General features: G+C 46.0%; 2 protein-coding genes and 1 long non-coding RNA gene across 3 annotated transcripts in view; 2 read left to right on the top strand and 1 right to left on the bottom strand.

Moving 5' to 3' along the window:
- Positions 1 to 18002, bottom strand: part of LOC137487288 (uncharacterized) — a 372332-nt gene that overhangs the window by 69572 nt on the left and 284758 nt on the right. The window lies entirely within an intron of this gene.
- The window catches only part of LOC147845203 (uncharacterized), a 449333-nt gene that overhangs the window by 373208 nt on the left and 58123 nt on the right, over positions 1 to 18002 (top strand). The window lies entirely within an intron of this gene.
- Positions 4514 to 15874, top strand: LOC148682331 (uncharacterized). Its single transcript, XR_015942894.1, has 5 exons — positions 4514 to 5205; positions 7610 to 10213; positions 10279 to 10592; positions 10710 to 10817; positions 11218 to 15874. It is a non-coding gene; the product is annotated as an uncharacterized LOC148682331 (long non-coding RNA).

Here is an 18002-nt window from a genome sequence, read left to right as displayed (position 1 = left end):
TCTAGCATGAATTAGCATTTGACTAGCATGATTCTAGCATGAATTAGCATGTTGTTAGCATGATTCTAGCATGAATTAGCATGTTACTAGCATGATTCTAGCATGAATTAGCATGTTGTTAGCATGATTCTAACATGAATTAGCATGCTACTAGCATGATTCTAGCACGAATTAGCATGTTGTTAGCATGATTCTAACATGAATTAGCATGTTGCTAGCATGATTCTAGCATGAATTAGCATGTTGTTAGCATGATTCTAGCATGAATTAGCATGTGACTAGCATGATTCTAGCATGAATTAGCATGTTGTTAGCATGATTCTAGTATGAATTAGCATGTGACTGGCATGATTCTAGCATAAATTAGCATGTTGTTAGCATGATTCTAGCATGAATTAGCATTTGACTAGCATGATTCTAGCATGAATTAGCATGTTGTTAGCATGATTCTAGCATGAATTAGCATGTTACTAGCATGATTCTAGCATGAATTAGCATGTTGTTAGCATGATTCTAACATGAATTAGCATGCTACTAGCATGATTCTAGCACGAATTAGCATGTTGTTAGCATGATTCTAACATGAATTAGCATGTTGCTAGCATGATTCTAGCATGAATTAGCATGTTGTTAGCATGATTCTAGCATGAATTAGCATGTGACTAGCATGATTCTAGCATGAATTAGCATGTTGTTAGCATGATTCTAGTATGAATTAGCATGTGACTGGCATGATTCTAGCATAAATTAGCATGTGACTAGCATGATTCTAGCATGAATTAGCATGTAACTAGCATGATTCTAGCATGAATTAGCATGTGACTAGCATGATTCTAGCATGAATTAGCATGTAACTAGCATGATTCTAGCATGAATTAGCATGTTGTTAGCATGATGGATAGATAGAGGTAGATAGATAGATAGATAGATAGATAGATAGATAGATAGATAGATAGATAGATAGATAGATAGATAGATAGATAGATAGATAGATAGATAGATAGATAGTTAGAGATAGATAAATAGATAGATAGATAGATAGATAGATAGATAGATAGATAGATAGATAGATAGATAGATAGATAGTTAGAGATAGATAAATAGATAGATAGATAGATAGATAGATAGATAGATAGATAGATAGATAGATAGATAGATAGATAGATAGATAGTTAGAGATAGATAGATAGATAGATAGATAGATAGATAAATAGTTATAGATAGATAGATAGATAGATAGTTATAGATAGATAGATAGATAGATAGATAGATAGATAGATAGATAGATAGATAGATAGATAGATAGATGGTGTGTGAGCCTGATTCAAACAAGCCAACCCCCGCCTCTCTACGATGTTCTGATGCTGAGATATAGCTGCTGTTATATCGTTGCTAGGTTAGTCTGTTTTGTTGCTATGGAGTTGATTGACAGCTTAGACTGATGATGTATCAAAGCTTCTTGCCAGTATGAACAGTTAAAAACAACCCCCATGTCTCTATCACACTGCAGCATGACAATATCAGTCTGAACCTCTTTAATGGCAGTCTATGGGACAGTTGCTAGGGTGCAGTATCTGGTTGTTAGGGTGTGGCTGGAAGGTTAAAAGGCCATCAGTGATTGGCTGCTGGCTAGACTGAGTTAAATGAGTTTAATCATTAGTCTGTAGGACAGTCTGATGCAGAGTTATGAGCTCACAAAGTTTGATCCCATGTAAAGTCAATGAGAGTCTTTTGCAATGGAAGTCTATGGGACGGTTTCTAGGGTCCAAAAGTGGTTGCTAGGGCGTGGCCAGAAAGTTTAAAGGTGATCAGTCATTGGCAGTTTGATAGTCTGAGTTAAATGAGCCCAGTTAGAAGTCTGTGTGACATTCTGATGCGGAGTTATGAGGTCACAAAGTTTGATCCAATGTTACGTCTATGGGATTTTTCCGACGGTCCCGGGACGTTTTTCGGAAAACCGAAAGTCGGATCAGTCGGAAAGGATATAGCAACTCGAGTCAGAATAGTTCGGAGGTCTGACCCGAGTTTGATGGTCATAGCTTGAAAGGCCTAGGACGAGATAGAGTTTAATTTTTAGTCTCAGAAGAAGAATAATATAGAATAATAATAATAATAAGTTTAATAGGATAACAGTAGTCTGGCTTGCTACACAAGCCAGCCTAATAATAACTAGAATTGTACATTTCCTAAAGGAAATGTGAATGGGGTTTGCGTGGCAAATCGATGGGGTACAAAATGGTACTAAACTGGGCAAAATAGCAGTAAATGTGGAGAAAATGGTTAAATTCATGTGTTTATGTTGTTGCTAGGGTAATGTAAATGGTTGCTAGGGTGTTCTGAGTGGTTGCTAGGCAGTTGCTAAGGTGTTGCTAGGTGGTTGCTAGGGTGTCCTGAGTGGTTGCTAGGTGGTTGTTAAGGTGTTGCTAGGTGGTTGCTAGGGTGTCCTGAGTGATTGCTAGGTGGTTGCTAAGGTGTTGCTAGGCGGTTGCTAGGGTGTTCTAAGTGGTTGCTAGGTGGTTGCTAAGGTGTTGCTAGGCGGTTGCTAGGGTGTCCTAAGTGGTTGCTAAGGTGTTGCTAGGTGGTTGCTAGGGTATTCTAAGTGGTTGCTAAGGCGTTGCTAGGCGGTTGCTAGGGTATTCTGAGTGGTTGCTAAGGTGTTGCTAGGCGGTTGCTATGGTGTCCTGAGTGGTTGCTAGGTGGTTGCTAAGGTGTTGCTAGGCGGTTGCTAAGGTGTCCTAAGTGGTTGCTAGGTGGTTGCTAAGGCAATGCTAGGCGGTTGCTAGGGTGTTCTGAGTGGTTGCTAAGGTGTAGCTAGGCGGTTGCTAAGGTGTCCTAAGTGGTTGCTAGGTGGTTGCTAAGGTGTTGCTAGGTGGTTGCTAGGGTATTCTGAGTGGTTGCTAAGGCGTTGCTAGGCGGTTGCTAGGGTGTCCTGAGTGGTCACTAGGCCCTTACTAAGGCGTTACTAGGCGGTTGCTAGGTGGTTGCTAGGCGGTTTCTAGGGTAATTTGGGTGGTTGCTAGGCAGTTGCTAGGGTACCCTGGGTGGTTACTAGGCAAGCCTCACATACATGCCTGATGAAATATTTATACTTAGTGAGCATTTCTAGCAAGTTACAGTACTTGGCTAGTCAATATTAGCATGTAGCTAGTCACTGCTAGCATGTGCAGCATATAGGAAGTTCCGTTTGCTAGCATGAGTCAAACGAGCCAATCCCCAAGTCTCTACGATGTTCCGATGCTGAGATATAGCTGTTGATGAACGGTTGCTAGGGTACTCTGTTTTGTTGCTATGGGCGAGGTTGCAGAGTGAACTTGAATGTGGTTGGCTGTCCAAGTCAAATGAGCCAACCCCCAAGTCAATAGGACACTGCTAAGCAAAGATATGCATGTAGGCCAGTTATAATGGCAGTCTATGGGACCAGTTTGGGGGCGTGGCTTGTGAGCTTCATTATCCTATTGAGATGCTCATTGGTTGTCTGAGTCAGATGAGCCATCCCCCAAGTCAATAGGACACTGCTAAGCAAAGATATGCATGTAGGCCAGTTATAATGGCAGTCTATGGGAGCAGTTTGGGGGCGTGGCTTGTGAGCTTCATTATAATATTGAAAAGCTCATTGGTTGTCTGAGTCTAATGAGCCATCCCCCAAGTCAATAGGACACTGCTAAGCAAAGATATGCATCTAGCCCAATTATAATAGAAGTCTATGGGATCAATTTGGGGGCGTGGCTTGTGAGCTTCATTATCATATTGTGATGCTGATTGGTTGTCTGAGTCAAATGAGCCCACCCCCATGTCTCTATGACACTCCTATGTACTGTTATAGATGTGTGACCTTTATAATGGAAGTCAATGGGATGTGCAATGGGACTTCCCACCCCATGTTAAGTCAATGGGGCAGTTATCAAGGGTCTTTAAATGGTTTGGGGGGCGTGGCTTGTGAGCTTCAAAATCATATTGAGATGCTGATTGGTTGCCTCAGTCAAGTAAGGCAACCCCCAAGTCTGGATGACATTACTATGCAATGTGATTGACATGTGAGTCAAGAAATGAATGGGAGTCAATGGGCCATGTAAAGTCAATGGGGACCCCTTTGGGACGTCCTAGCACCCCAGGGGTACAACTTATACCCCCTTTTGGGGTATGTTCTCATACAGGCTGCAACCCCCTACAGATGTTGCGAATCCCATATTTCTACGAATTTCACACTTGGCGCTATAACGCTTTAAAGGTCGTCCCATTTCGCGGCGCGTTTAGTGCTCTCCTAGAAAAATGAATGGGAGTCAATGGGGCCAATGTAAGTCAATGGGAGAGCTTTGGGACGTCCTAGAGCCCCAGGGGTGCAAGTTTTACCCCATTGCGAGGTATGTTCTCACTTAGGCTGCAACCCCCTACAGATGCTGTGAATCCCATATTTCTATGAAATTCTCACTCGGCGCTGTGATTCGTCAAAGTTCGGCTCAATGTTAAGTCTATGGGATTTTTGGGGGGGTTTTTTGGCCCCTGCGGGGCCAAAAAACCCCCCACCCCTTATAAAAGTCATAGCACACCATTCCCGATAAGACCGCACGATTTGACCCCACTTTCAAGGGTCTGGGACGAAAGCTGCGGGACTAGTTACGCGCCGAAAAACGCACGGAAGAAGAAGAATAATAAAAACTAGAATTGTACATTTCCTAAAGGAAATGTGAATGGGGTTTGCGTGGCAAATCGATGGGGTACAATGTATTTGTTTTGGTTGCTAGGGTGTTCTGAATGGTTGCTAGGGTGTTCTGAGTGGTTGCTAAGGTGTTGCAAGGCGGTTGCTAAGGTGTCCTAAGTGGTTGCTAGGTGGTTGCTAGGCGGTTGCTAGGGTGTTCTAAGTGGTTGCTAGGTTGTTGCTAAGGTGTTGCTAGGCAGTTGCTAGGGTGTTCTAAGTGGTTGCTAGGTGGTTGCTAAGGTGTTGCTAGGCGGTTGCTAAGGTGTCCTGAGTGGTTGCTAGGTGGTTGCTAAGGTGTTGCTAGGCGGTTGCTAGGGTGTCCTGAGTGGTTGCTAGGTGGTTGCTAAGGCGTTGCTAGGCGGTTGCTAGGGTGTTCTGAGTGGTTGCTAGGTGGTTGCCAGGCGGTTGCTAGGGTGTCCTGAGTTGTTGCTAGGTGGTTGCTAAGGTGTTGCTAGGCGGTTGCTAAGGTGTCCTAAGTGGTTGCTAGGTGGTTGCTAAGGTGTTGCTAGGTGGTTGCTAGGGTATTCTAAGTGGTTGCTAAGGCTTTGCTAGGCGGTTGCTAGGGTGTCCTGAGTGGTTGCTAGGTGGTTGCTAAGGTGTTGCTAGGTGGTTGCTAGGGTGTTCTGAGTGGTTGCTAGGTGGTTGCTAAGGTGTTGCTAGGCAGTTGCTAAGGTGTCCTGAGTGGTTGCTAGGTGGTTGCTAAGGTGTTGCTAGGCGGTTGCTAGGGTGTTCTGAGTGGTTGCTAGGCGGTTGCTAGGCGGTTGCTAGGGTGTCCTGAGTGGTCGCTAGGCCCTTACTAAGGCGTTACTAGGCGGTTGCTAGGTGGTTGCTAGGCGGTTGCTAGGGTAATTTGGGTGGTTGCTAGGCAGTTGCTAGGGTACCCTGGTTGGTTACTAGGCAAGCCTCACATACATGCCTGATGAAATATTTATACTTAGTAAGCATTTCTAGCAAGTTACAGTACATGGCTAGTCAATATTAGCATGTAGCTAGTCTCTGCTAGCATGTGTAGCATATAGGAAGTTCCGTTTGCTAGCATGAGTCAAACGAGCCAATCCCCAAGTCTCTACGATGTTCCGATGCTGAGATATAGCTGTTGATGAACGGTTGCTAGGGTACTGTGTTTTGTTGCTATGGGCGAGGTTACAGAGTGAACTTGAATGTGGTTGGCTGTCCAAGTCAAATGAGCCAAACCCCAAGTCAATAGGACACTGCTATGCAAAGATATGCATGTAGGCCAGTTACAATGGCAGTCTATGGGACCAGTTTGGGGGCGTGGCTTGTGAGCTTCATTATCATATTGAGATGCTCATTGGTTGTCTGAGTCAGATGAGCCATCCCCCAAGTCAATAGGACACTGCTAAGCAAAGATATGCATGTAGGCCAGTTATAATGGCAGTCTATGGGACCAGTTTGGGGGCGTGGCTTGTGAGCTTCATTACCATATTGAGATGCTCATTGGTTGTCTGGGTCCAATGAGCCAACCCCTAAGCCTATATGACACTGCAATGCAAAGATATGCATCTAGCCCAATTATAATAGAAGTCTATGGGATCAATTTGGGGGCGTGGCTTGTGAGCTTCATTATCATATAGTGATGCTGATTGGTTGCCTGAGTCAAATGAGCCCACCCCCATGTCTCTATGACACTCCTATGTAATGTTATAGATGTGTGACCTTTATAATGGAAGTCAATGGGATGTGCAATGGGACATCCCACCCCATGTTAAGTCAATGGGGCAGTTATTAAGGGTCTTTAAATGGTTTGGGGGGGCGTGGCTTGTGAGCTTCAAAATCATATTGAGATGCTGATTGGTTGCCTCAGCCAAGTAAGGCAACCCCCAAGTCTGTATGACACTGCTATGTAATGTGATTGACATGTGAGTCAAGAAATGAATGGGAGTCAATGGGCCATGTAAAGTCAATGGGGACCCCTTTGGGACGTCCTAGCACCCCAGGGGTACAACTTATACCCCTTTTTGGGGTATGTTCTCATACAGGCTGCAACCCCCTACAGATGTTGCGAATCCCATATTTCTACGAATTTCACACTTGGCGCTATAACGCTTTAAAGGTCGTCCCATTTCGCGGGGGCGTTAGTGCTGTTCTAGAAAAATGAATGGGAGTCAATGGGGCCCATGTTAGTCAATGGGAGCACTTTGGGACGTCCTAGAGCCCCAGGGGTGCAACTTTTACCCCCTTGCGAGGTATGTTCTTACTTAGGCTGCAACCCCCTACAGATGCTGTGAATCCCATATTTCTATGAAATTCACACTCGGCGCTGTGAGTCGTCAAAGTTCGGCTCAATGTTAAGTCTATGGGATTTTTGGGGGGGTTTTTTGGCCCCTGCGGGGCCAAAAAACCCCCCACCCCTTATAAAAGTCATAGCACACCATTCCCGATAAGACCGCACGATTTGACCCCACTTTCAAGGGTCTGGGACGAAAGCTGCGGGACTAGTTACGCGCCGAACTTTGGGCGGAAGTAAGAATAATAATTATAACTAGAATTGTACATTTCCTAAAGGAAATGTGAATGGGGTTTGCGTGGCAAATCGATGGGGTACAAAATGGTACTAAACTGGGCAATAGCACTGGAAAGGTAAGAAATGGTGGTTGCTAAGATGTTGCTAGGCGGTTGCTAGGGTGTTCTGAGTGGTTGCTAGGTGGTTGCTAGGGTGTTCTGAGTGGTTGCTAAGTGGTTGCTAAGGTGTTGCTAGGCGGTTGCTAGGGTGTTCTGAGTGGTTGCTAGGTGGTTGCTAAGGTGTTGCTAGGTGGTTGCTAAGGTGTCCTAAGTTGTTGATAGGTGGTTGCTAAGGTGTTGCTAGGCGGTTGCTAGGGTGTCCTGAGTGGTTGCTAGGTGGTTGCTAAGGTGTTGCTAGGCGGTTGCTAGGGTGTCCTGAGTGGTTGCTAGGTGGTTGCTAAGGTGTTGCTAGGCAGTTGCTAGGGTGTCCTGAGTGGTTGCTAAGTGGTTGCTAAGGTGTTGCTAGGCGGTTGCTAGGGTGTTCTGAGTGGTTGCTAGGTGGTTGCTAAGGTGTTGCTAGGTGGTTGCTAAGGTGTCCTAAGTGGTTGCTAGGTGGTTGCTAAGGTGTTGCTAGGCGGTTGCTAAGGTGTCCTAAGTGGTTGCTAGGTGGTTGCTAAGGTGTTGCTAGGTGGTTGCTAGGGTGTCCTGAGTGGTTGCTAGGTGGTTGCTAAGGTGTTGCTAGGTGGTTGCTAGGGTATTCTAATTGGTTGCTAAGGCGTTGCTAGGCGGTTGCTAGGGTGTCCTAAGTGGTTGCTAGGTGGTTGCTAAGGTGTTGCTAGGCGGTTGCTAGGGTGTCCTGAGTGGTTGCTAGGTCGTTGCTAAGGCGTTGCTAGGTGGTTGCTAGGGTATTCTAAGTGGTTGCTAAGGCGTTGCTAGGCGGTTGCTAGGGTGTCCTGATTGGTCGCTAGGCCCTTACTAAGGCGCTACTAGGCGGTTGCTAGGTGGTTGCTAGGTGGTTGCTAGGGTAACTTGAGTGGTTGCTAGGCAGTTGCTAGGGTACCCGGGGTGGTTACTAGGCAAGCCTCATATACTTGCCTGATGAAATAATTATACTTAGTAAGCATTTCTAGCAAGTTACAGTACTTGGCTAGTCAATATTAGCATGTAGCTAGTCACTGCTAGCATGTGTAGCATACAGGAAGTTCCGTTTGCTAGCATGAGTCAAACGAGCCAATCCCCAAGTCTCTACGATGTTCCGATGCTGAGATATAGCTGTTGATGAATGGTTGCTAGGGTACTCTGTTTTGTTGCTATGGGCGAGGTTACAGAGTGAACTTGAATGTGGTTGGCTGTCCAAGTCAAATGAGCCAACCCCCAAGTCAATAGGACACTGCTAAGCAAAGATATGCATGTAGGCCTATTTTAATGGAAGTCTATGGGACCAATTTGGGGGCGTGGCTTGTGAGCTTCATTATCATATCGAGATGCTCATTGGTTGTCTGAGTCAGATGAGCCATCCCCCAAGTCAATAGGACACTGCTAAGCAAAGATATACATGTAGGCCAGTTATAATGGCAGTCTATGGGACCAGTTTGGGGGCGTGGCTTGTGAGCTTCATTACCATATTGAGATGCTCATTGGTTGTCTGGGTCCAATGGGCCAACCCCTAAGCCTATATGACACTGCAATGCAAAGATATGCATCTAGCCCAATTATAATAGAAGTCTATGGGATCAATTTGGGGGCGTGGCTTGTGAGCTTCATTATCATATAGTGATGCTGATTGGTTGCCTGAGTCAAATGAGCCCACCCCCATGTCTCTATGACACTCCTATGTAATGTTATAGATGTGTGACCTTTATAATGGAAGTCAATGGGATGTGCAATGGGACATCCCACCCCATGTTAAGTCAATGGGGCAGTTATTAAGGGTCTTTAAATGGTTTGGGGGGGCGTGGCTTGTGAGCTTCAAAATCATATTGAGATGCTGATTGGTTGCCTCAGTCAAGTTAGCCAACCCCCAAGTCTGTATGACACTGCTATGTAATGTGATTGACATGTGAGTCAAGAAATGAATGGGAGTCAATGGGCCATGTAAAGTCAATGGGGACCCCTTTGGGACGTCCTAGCACCCCAGGGGTACAACTTATACCCCTTTTCGGGGTATGTTCTCATACAGGCTGCAACCCCCTACAGATGTTGCGAGTCCCATATTTCTACGAATTTCACACTTGGCGCTATGACGCTTTAAAGGTCGTCCCATTTCGCGGCGCGTTTAGTGCTCTTCTAGAAAAATGAATGGGAGTCAATGGGGCCAATGTAAGTCAATGGGAGCACTTTGGGACGTCCTAGAGCCCCAGGGGTGCAACTTATACCCCCTTGCGAGGTATGTTCTCACTTAGGCTGCAACCCCCTACAGATGTGGTGAATCCCATATTTCTATGAAATTCACACTCGGCGCTGTGATCCGTCAAAGTTCGGCTCAATGTTAAGTCTATGGGATTTTGGGGGGGGTTTTTTGGCCCCTGCGGGGCCAAAAAACCCCCCACCCCTTATAAAAGTCATAGCACACCATTCCCGATAAGACCGCACGATTTGAGCCCACTTTCAAGGGTCTGGGACGAAAGCTGCGGGACTAGTTACGCGCCGAAAAATAGGACGGAAGAAGGAAGAAGAAGAAGAAGAAGAACTAGAATTGTACATTTCCTAAAGGAAATGTGAATGGGGTTTGCGTGGCAAATCGATGGGGTACAATGTATTTGTTTTGGTTGCTAGGGTGTTCTGAATGGTTGCTAGGGTGTTCTGAGTGGTTGCTGGGTGGTTGCTAAGGTGTCCTAAGTGGTTGCTATGTGGTTGCTAAGGTGTTGCTAGGCGGTTGCTAGGGTGTCCTGAGTGGTTGCTAGGTGGTTGCTAAGGTGTTTCTAGGCGGTTGCTAGGGTGTTCTGAGTGGTTGCTAGGAGGTTGCTAAGGTGTTGCTAGGCGGTTGCTAAGGTGTCCTAAGTGGTTGCTAGGTGGTTGCTAAGGTCTTGCTAGGTGGTTGCTAGGGTGTCCTAAGTGGTTGCTAGGTGGTTGCTAAGGTGTTGCTAGGCGGTTGCTAAGGTGTCCTAAGTGGTTGCTAGGTGGTTGCTAAGGTCTTGCTAGGTGGTTGCTAGGGTGTCCTAAGTGGTTGCTAGGTGGTTGCTAAGGTGTTGCTAGGCGGTTGCTAAGGTGTCCTAAGTGGTTGCTAGGTGGTTGCTAAGGTGTTGCTAGGTGGTTGCTAGGGTATTCTAAGTGGTTGCTAGGCGGTTGCTAGGGTGTCCTGAGTGGTTGCTAGGTGGTTGCTAAGGTGTTGCTAGGTGGTTGCTAGGGTGTCCTGAGTTGTTGCTAGGCGGTTGCTAAGGTGTCCTAAGTGGTTGCTAGGTGGTTGCTAAGGTGTTGCTAGGTGGTTGCTAGGGTATTCTAAGTGGTTGCTAGGCGGTTGCTAGGGTGTCCTGAGTGGTTGCTAAGGTGTTGCTAGGTGGTTGCTAGGGTATCCTGAGTGGTTGCTAGGTGGTTGCTAAGGTGTTGCTAGGTGGTTGCTAGGGTGTTCTGAGTGGTTGCTAGGTGGTTGCTAAGGTGTTGCTAGGCGGTTGCTAAGGTGTCCTGAGTGGTTGCTAGGTGGTTGCTAAGGTGTTGCTAGGTGGTTGCTAGGGTATTCTAAGTGGTTGCTAAGGCGTTGCTAGGCGGTTGCTAGGGTGTCCTAAGTGGTTGCTAGGTGGTTGCTAAGGTGGTTGCTAGGCGGTTGCTAGGGTATTCCAAGTGGTTGCTAAGGCGTTGCTAGGCGGTTGCTAGGGTGTCCTAAGTGGTTGCTAGGTGGTTGCTAAGGTGTTGCTAGGCGGTTGCTAGGGTGTCCTGAGTGGTTGCTAGGTGGTTGCTAAGGTGTTGCTAGGTGGTTGCTAGGGTATTCTGAGTGGTTGCTAAGGCGTTGCTAGGCGGTTGCTAGGGTGTCCTGAGTGGTCGCTAGGCCCTTACTAAGGCGTTACTAGGCGGTTGCTAGGTGGTTGCTAGGCGGTTGCTAGGGTAATTTGGGTGGTTGCTAGGCAGTTGCTAGGCTACCCTGGGTGGTTACTAGGCAAGCCTCACATACATGCCTGATGAAATATTTATACTTAGTGAGCATTTCTAGCAAGTTACAGTACATGGCTAGTCAATATTAGCATGTAGCTAGTCACTGCTAGCATGTGTAGCATATAGGAAGTTCCGTTTGCTAGCATGAGTCAAACGAGCCAATCCCCAAGTCTCTACGATGTTCCGATGCTGAGATATAGCTGTTGATGAACGGTTGCTAGGGTACTCTCTTTTGTTGCTATGGGCGAGGTTACAGAGTGAACTTGAATGTGGTTGGCTGTCCAAGTCAAATGAGCCAACCCCCAAGTCAATAGGACACTGCTAAGCAAAGATATGCATGTAGGGCAGTTATAATGGCAGTCTATGGGACCAGTTTGGGGGCGTGGCTTGTGAGATTCATTATCATATTGAGATGCTCATTGGTTGTGTGAGTCAGATGAGCCATCCCCCAAGTCAATAGGACACTGCTAAGCAAAGATATGCATGTAGGGCAGTTATAATGGCAGTCTATGGGACCAGTTTGGGGGCGTGGCTTGTGAGCTTAATTATCATATTGAGATGCTGATTGGTTGTCTGAGTCAGATGAGCCCACCCCCATGTCTCTATGACACTCCTATGTAATGTTATAGATGTGTGACCTTTATAATGGAAGTCAATGGGATCTGCAATGGGACATCCCATCCCATGTTAAGTCAATGGGGCACTTATTAAGGGTCTTTAAGTGGTTTGGGGGGGCGTGGCTTGTGAGCTTCAAAATCATAATGAGATGCTGATTGGTTGCCTTAGTCAAATAAGCCAACCCCCAAGTCTGTATGACAGTGCTATGTACTTTGATTGACATATGACATTTATAATGGGAGTCAATGTAATGAATGGGAGTCAATGGGCAATGTAAAGTCAATGGGGACCCTTTTGGGACGTCCTAGCACCCCAGGGGTACAACCTATACCCTCTTTCAGGGTATGTTCTCACTTAGGATGCAACCCCCTACAGATGTTGTGAATCCCATATTTCTATGAAATTCACACTCGGCGCTGTGATTCGTCAAAGTTCGGCTCCATGTAAAGTCAATGGAGACTTTGGGACGTCCTAGCTCCCCAGGGGTACAACATTTACCGCCTTTCGGGGTGTGGGTTGAAGCCTCCTATAACCCTCTCGAGATGTCGCGAATCCCATGTCTCTACGATATTCACTGTTGGCGCTACGGCGATTTCCGGGAATAGTATCTTACGAGTGTCTAGAAAATGAATGGGAGTCAATGGGGCCCATGTTAGTCAATGGGAGCACTTTGGGACGTCCTAGAGCCCCAGGGGTGCAACTTTTACCCCCTTGCGAGGTATGTTCTTACTTAGGCTGCAACCCCCTACAGATGCTGTGAATCCCATATTTCTATGAAATTCACACTCGGCGCTGTGATTCGTCAAAGTTCGGCTCAATGTTAAGTCTATGGGATTTTTGGGGGGGTTTTTTGGCCCCTGCGGGGCCAAAAAACCCCCCACCCCTTATAAAAGTCATAGCACACCATTCCCGATAAGACCGCACGATTTGACCCCACTTTCAAGGGTCTGGGACGAAAGCTGCGGGACTAGTTACGCGCCGAAAAAACGTACGGAAGAAGAATAATAATTATAATAATAAACCACAATAGTAAGAATGGACTTTGCCTAAGGCAAACCCCATTAATAACTAGAATTGTACATTTCCTAAAGGAAATGTGAATGGGGTTTGCGTGGCAAATCGATGGGGTACAAAATGGTACTAAACTGGGCAAAAAATAGCAAGAAATGCGAAGAAATGGTTAAATCCTTGTGTTTATGTGGTTGCTAGGGTATTGTAAATGGTTCCTATGCTGTGGCAACGCAATTTTAATAGGTGAAGACAATCGAGATAAGATCAGTCTGCATCAAAAGAACCCAAACCCTGTCTTTCTATGATATTCTTGGGCTGAAATATGACTTATGTTGTTTTATGGTTGTTAGGGGGCTTAAAGTGGTTGCTAGGGGGTGTTTACAAATTTGTTATGTCACTACATAATACCGACTTGATAGGCCGAGTAAAATGAGCCCACTCTCAAGCTTCTACGACTTACTAATCTCCATATCAATGTCAGCCTTTTTGTGTCTATGTTAAGTCAATGGGGATTTTTGGATGTCAGCCATTTTGTGGCAATGTCAGCCATTTTGTGCCAATGTTATGTCTATGGAACCATTTTGGGTTGCGTTTTTGCCTCAAAAGGGAGCACTTTACCACTGTCCACTACATGATGATCATGTTGTTAGAATGATGTTAGCATGATGCTAATTGTGTTATCATCACGCTAGCAACATGGTAATCGAGTTGTTAGCATGATGCTAACATGATTACCATGTAGCTAGCATGATGCTAATCGTGTTAGCAACATGCTAATTGAGTTACTAGCATCCTGCTAACATGATTAGCATGTAGCTAGCATGATGCTAATCGTGTTAGCATCATGCTAACAACATGCTAATCGAGTTGCTAGCATCATGCTAACATGATTAGCATGTAGCTAGCATGATGCTAATCATGTTAGCATCATGCAAATCGAGTTGCTAGCATCATGCTAGCAACAGTGCTAGGGTGCCCCGAGTGTTTGCTAGGTGGTTGCTAAGTTGTTGCTAGGTGGTTACTAGGGTATTCTAAGTGGTTGCTAAGGCGTTGCTAGGCGGTTGCTAGGGTGTCCTGAGTAGTCGCTAGGCCCTTACTAAGGCGTTACTAGGCGGTTGCTAGGGTAATTTGGGTGATTGCTAGGCAGTTGCTAGGGTACCCTGGGTGGTTACTAGGCAAGCCTCACATACATGCCTGATAAAATACTTATACTTAGTAAGCATTTCTAGCAAGTTACAGTACTTGGCTAGTCAATATTAGCATGTAGCTAGTCACTGCTAGCATGTGTAGCGTATAGGAAGTTCCGTTTGCTAGCATGAGTCAAACGAGCCAATCCCCAAGTGTCTACGATGTTCTGATGCTGAGATATAGCTGTTGATGAATGGTTCCTAGGGTACTCTGTTTTGTTGCTATGGGCGAGGTTACAGAGTGAACTTGAATGTGGTTGGCTGTCTAAGTGAAATGAACCAACCCCCATGTCCTTATGACACTGCTATGCAAAGATATGCATGTAGGCCAGTTATAATGGCAGTCTATGGGACCAGTTTGGGGGCGTGGCTTGTGAGCTTCATTATCATATTGAGATGCTGATTGGTTGTCTGAGTCAGATGAGGCATCCCCCAAGCCAATAGGACACTGCTAAGCAAAGATATGCATGTAGGGCAGTTATAATGGCAGTCTATGGAATCAACTTGGGGGCGTGGCTTGTGAGGTTCATTATCATATTGAGATGCTTATTGGTTGTCTGAGTCAGATGAGCCAACCCTTAAGTCTATAGGACACTGTTATGCAAAGTTATGCATGTAGACCAGTTAAAATGGCAGTGAATGGAACACTTATGAAGGGTATTTAAATGGATTTGGGGGCGTGGCTTAAGAGCTTCATTATCATAATGAAAAGCTGATTGGTTGTCTGAGTCTAATGAGTCGACCCCCAAGTCTGTATGACACTGCAAAGCAAAGATATGCATCTAGCCCTATTATAGTAGAAGTCTATAGGACTCATTTGTGGGCGTGGCTTGTGAGCTTCATTATCATATAGTGATGCTGATTGGTTGCCTGAGTTAAATGAGCCCACCCCCATTTCTCTATGACACTCCTATGTAATGTTATTGATGTGTGACATTTATAATGGAAGTCAATGGGATTTGCAATGGGACGTCCCACCCCATGTTAAGTCAATGGGGCAGTTATTAAGGGTCTTTAAATGGTTTTGGGGGCGTGGCTTGTGAGCTTCAAAATCATATTGAGATGCTGATTGGTTGCCTCAGTCAAATAAGCCAACCCCTAAGTCTATGACACTGCTATGTAATGTGATTGACATGTGAGTCAAGAAATGAATGGGAGTCAATGGGCAATGTAAAGTCAATGGGGACCCCTTTGGGACGTCCTAGCACCCCAGGGGTACAACTTATACCCCCTTTTGGAGTATGTTCTCATACAGGCTGTAACCCCCAACAGATGTTGCGAATCCCATATTTCTACGAATTTCACACTTGGCGCTATAACGCTTCAAAGGTCGTCCCATTTCGCGGGGGCGTTAGTGCTCTTCTAGAAAAATGAATGGGAGTCAATGGGGCCCATGTAAGTCAATGGGAAAACTTTGGGACGTCCTAGAGCCCCAGGGGTGCAACTTATACCCCCTTGCGGGGTATGTTCTCACTTAGGCTGCAACCCTCTACAGATGTTGTGAATCCCATATTTCTAGGAAATTCATACTCGGCGCTGTGATTCGTCAAAGTTCGGCTCAATGTTAAGTCTATGGGATTTTTGGGGGGGTTTTTTGGCCCCTGCGGGGCCAAAAAACCCCCCACCCCTTATAAAAGTCATAGCACACCATTCCCGATAAGACCGCACGATTTGACCCTACTTTCAAGGGTCTGGGACGAAAGCTGCGGGACTAGTTACGCGCCGAAAAATGGGACGGAAGAAGGAAGAAGAAGAAAAAAATAATAATAAGCAAAAGAGCATAGTAAGAATGGACTTTGCCTATGGCAAACCCCATTAATAAACCAGGCACAATAGTAAGAATGGACTTTGCCTATGGCAAACCCCATTAACTAGAATTGTACATTTCCTAAAGGAAATGTGAATGGGGTTTGCGTGGCAAATCGATGGGGTACAAAATGGTACTAAACTGGGCAATAGCACTGGAAAGGTAAGAAATGGTGGTAGCTAAGATGTTGCTAGGCGGTTGCTAGGGTGTCCTGAGTGGTTGCTAGGTGGTTGCTAGGGTGTTCTAAGTGGTTGCTAGGTGGTTGCTAAGGTGTTGCTAGGCGGTTGCTAAGGTGTCCTGAGTGGTTGCTAGGTGGTTGCTAAGGTGTTGCTAGGCGGTTGCTAGGGTGTCCTGAGTGGTTGCTAGGTGGTTGCTAAGGTGTTGCTAGGCGGTTGCTAGGGTGTTCTGAGTGGTTGCTAGGTGGTTGCTAGGCGGTTGCTAGGGTGTTCTGAGTGGTTGCTAGGTGGTTGCTAAGGTGTTGCTAGGCGGTTGCTAAGGTGTCCTAAGTGGTTGCTAGGTGGTTGCTAAGCTGTTACTAGGCGGTTGCTAGGGTGTCCTGAGTGGTTGCTAGGTGGTTGCTAGGCGGTTGCTAGGGTGCTCTGAGTGGTTGCTAGGTGGTTGCTAAGGTGTTGCTAGGTGGTTGCTAAGGTGTCCTAAGTGGTTGCTAAGGCGTTGCTAGGCGGTTGCTAGGGTGTCCTAAGTGGTTGCTAGGTGGTTGCTAAGGTGTTGCTAGGCGGTTGCTAGGGTGTCCTGAGTGGTTGCTAGGTGGTTGCTAAGGTGTTGCTAGGTGGTTGCTAGGGTATTCTGAGTGGTTGCTAAGGCGTTGCTAGGCGGTTGCTAGGGTGTCCTGAGTGGTCGCTAGGCCCTTACTAAGGCGTTACTAGGCGGTTGCTAGGTGGTTGCTAGGCGGTTGCTAGGGTAATTTGGGTGGTTGCTAGGCAGTTGCTAGGGTACCCTGGGTGGTTACTAGGCAAGCCTCACATACATGCCTGATGAAATATTTATACTTAGTAAGCATATCTAGCAAGTTACAGTACATGGCTAGTCAATATTAGCATGTAGCTAGTCACTGCTAGCATGTGTAGCATATAGGAAGTTCCGTTTGCTAGCATGAGTCAAACGAGCCAATCCCCAAGTCTCTACGATGTTCCGATGCTGAAATATAGCTGTTGATGAACGGTTGCTAGGGTACTCTGTTTTGTTGCTATGGGCGAGGTTACAGAGTGAACTTGAATGTGGTTGGCTGTCCAAGTCAAATGAGCCAACCCCCAAGTCAATAGGACACTGCTAAGCAAAGATATGCATGTAGAGCAGTTATAATGGCAGTCTATGGGACCAGTTTGGGGGCGTGGCTTGTGAGATTCATTATCATATTGAAATGCTGATTGGTTGTCTGAGTCAGATGAGCCATCCCCCAAGCCAATAGGACACTGCTAAGCAAAGATATGCATGTAGAGCAACTATAATGGCAGTCTATGGGACCAGTTTGGGGGCGTGGCTTGTGAGGTTCATTATCATATTGAGATGCTCATTGGTTGTCTGAGTCAGATGAGCCATCCCACAAGTCAATAGGACACTGCTAAGCAAAGATATGCATCCAGCCCTGTTATAATAGAAGTCTATGGGATCAATTTGGGGGCGTGGCTTGTGAGCTTCATTATCATAGAGTGATGCTGATTGGTTGCCTGAGTCAAATGAGCCCACCCCCATGTCTCTATGACACTCCTATGTAATGTTATAGATGTGTGACCTTTATAATGGAAGTCAATGGGATGTGCAATGGGACATCCCACCCCATGTTAAGTCAATGGGGCAGTTATTAAGGGTCTTTAAATGGTTTGGGGGGCGTGGCTTGTGAGCTTCAAAATCATATTGAGATGCTGATTGGTTGCCTCAGTCAAGTAAGCCAACCCCCAAGTCTGTATGACACTGCTATGTAATGTGATTGACATGTGAGTCAAGAAATGAATGGGAGTCAATGGGCCATGTAAAGTCAATGGGGACCCCTTTGGGACGTCCTAGCACCCCAGGGGTACAACTTATACCCCTTTTTGGGGTATGTTCTCATACAGGCTGCAACCCCCTACAGATGTTGCGAATCCCATAATTCTACGAATTTCACACTTGGCGCTAT

This window comes from Danio rerio, chromosome 4 (assembly GCF_052040795.2).
Source record: "Danio rerio strain M-AB ecotype USA chromosome 4, GRCz13ab, whole genome shotgun sequence".
In the NCBI taxonomy this organism is placed as follows: Eukaryota; Metazoa; Chordata; class Actinopteri; order Cypriniformes; family Danionidae; genus Danio; species Danio rerio.
This window is presented reverse-complemented; position numbering and strand designations above follow the sequence as displayed.